This window comes from Procambarus clarkii, chromosome 8, assembly GCF_040958095.1.
Source record: "Procambarus clarkii isolate CNS0578487 chromosome 8, FALCON_Pclarkii_2.0, whole genome shotgun sequence".
NCBI classification, from domain to species: domain Eukaryota; kingdom Metazoa; phylum Arthropoda; class Malacostraca; order Decapoda; family Cambaridae; genus Procambarus; species Procambarus clarkii.
In genome coordinates, this window is record NC_091157.1 from 36,852,214 (window position 1) to 36,854,624 (window position 2,411).

The 2,411-nt window shown below is 31.7% G+C and overlaps 1 pseudogene; it reads left to right on the plus strand.

The window, feature by feature from the left end:
- The first annotated feature begins 539 nt into the window (after window positions 1–539).
- On the plus strand, window positions 540–680 carry LOC138362437 (5.8S ribosomal RNA; annotated as a pseudogene).
- The last annotated feature ends 1,731 nt before the right edge of the window (window positions 681–2,411 follow it).

Sequence of the window (2,411 nt, forward strand, 5' to 3'; positions counted from 1 at the left end):
TATATATATATATATATATATATATATATATATATATATATATATATGTCGTACCTAGTAGCCAGAACTCACTTCTCAGCCTACTACTCAAGGCCCGATTTGCCTAATAAGCCAAGTTTTCCTGAATTAATATATTTACTATAATTTTTTTCTTATGAAATGATAAAGCAACCCTTTTCTCTATGTATGAGGTCAATTTTTTTTTATTGGAGTTAAAATTAACGTAGATATATGACCGAACCTAACCAACCCTACCTAACCTAACCTAACCTATATTTATAGGTAAGGTTAGGTTAGGTAGCCAAAACCTAACCTAACCTAGGTTAGGTTAGGTTAGGTAGGTTAGGTAGACGAAAAAACATTAATTCATGAAAACTTGGCTTATTAGGCAAATCGGGCCTTGAATAGTAGGCTGAGAAGTGCGTTCTGGCTATTAGGTACGACATATATATATATATATATATATATATATATATATATATATATATATATATATATATATATACACATGATATATATGTGATATACACACATATATATGGCTCGTGGGTCGATGAAGACCGCAGCTAACTGCGTGTCGGTATGTGAATCGCAAGAATACCAGATACATCGACAAGTCGAACGCACATTGCGGCGGCAGTCCTGATATGTGTACTGTCGCCACTCCTGCGCGAGGGTCGGAATAACATCCATCGGGCGAGTAGCTGTTGCGGCCTCCATATTCTGCTCTTTGGCAGGCTCAACGATGCGCTTTGGCCTGCTCTGGGGAACGACGCCCGCCACTGCCCCCCGAATGAGAAGGCAGGAGGCAAACCGGGAGTCCCCCTAATATTTCGACCGTGATATACACACATATATATGTGTGTATATCACGAAAATAAACACGTGATTAAAAATGTGACAATGTCAGACCACGGAGGAAAAATGAAACAGGAATTTCCTTATGTACTTTCGTATATAAATACATCTTCAGAAGGAGTGATTTTACAGATCGAGGACTGGACATAAATAGACAGGAGAGAATGGTGGAGTGAGGTGAGGTACAATACGTGAACACTGCAGACGGCCTATTGGCCCATCTGATGCAGCAACCACACACAGGCCCACACTTGGATTATTATAGCATAAAATAGTAAATATTTACAATGAATTAGTGAGACAAATGTGTTCCAAAGATCCTACTTAAATCGCCCTTTAATTGATCTATTAAAAATGGATCTAAGTTATATAAACCACTGCTAATGTTCAGATTACTTTCTTTTGTGATCTGTTTCAAAGCAGATTCAATTATGTTTCTGTTATAGGTGCTTTTACAATTTGTTATTGAAGAAGCCATCTCCCAATCAATTTGGTGAGAATCTTCTGATAGATGAACAAACAATGCATTAGACAATTGGCCATGTCTTACAGAGTATTTATGTTGCGAAATTCTACATTTCAAATCTTTAGATGTTTGCCCAACATAGAAGTTATTACAGTCTTTACAAGATTGTGGTCTTACGTGGTCTGACATTGTCATATATATATATATATATATATATATATATATATATATATATATATATATATATATATATATATATATATATATATATATATATACCAGATACATATACTAGAAATACTAGAAATAAAAAGGAATTTTGGAGATTTGATTTTTCAATTACCAACGACAGTAAAAAGAAACATAAGAAATATTGAGAAAATTCATGTTAGAATTATTAATCTTACTTTTTCGGTCATATATATATATATATATATATATATATATATATATATATATATATATATATATATATATATATATATATATATGTATATATATATATATATATATATGTATATATGTATATATGTATATATATATATATATATATATATATATATATATATATATATATATATATATATATATATATATATATATATATATATATATATATATATATATATATGACCGAAAAAGTAAGATTAATAATTCTAACATGAATTTTCTCAATATTTCTTATGTTTCTTTTTACTGTCGTTGGTAATTGAAAAATCAAATCTCCAAAATTCCTTCTTATTTCTAGTTTGACGCGACGCTTGAACGCGTTTCGTAGTAGCTTATTACATTTTCACAGACTTTAGTTTACACACACTCAACTGTAACCTGAAAACACTAAACAGAGTTTTACTTACGCTAACACTAAACAGCTTGTCTTATATACTCGCATTTGGGTGAGGTGATATGTTGCAACAGTTTTGGATGAGGTGAACAAACTTTTGACCAACACAAGACAGAACACGGAACATTATGTATTAATTGGATAAATGAGAGGGAAGAATAGAAGTAACTGCAAAGGGCCTATTGGCAGATACTTCTTCTTGATGCTTGGATATTGGTACGCAGTCTTGAAGTGGGTAGAATA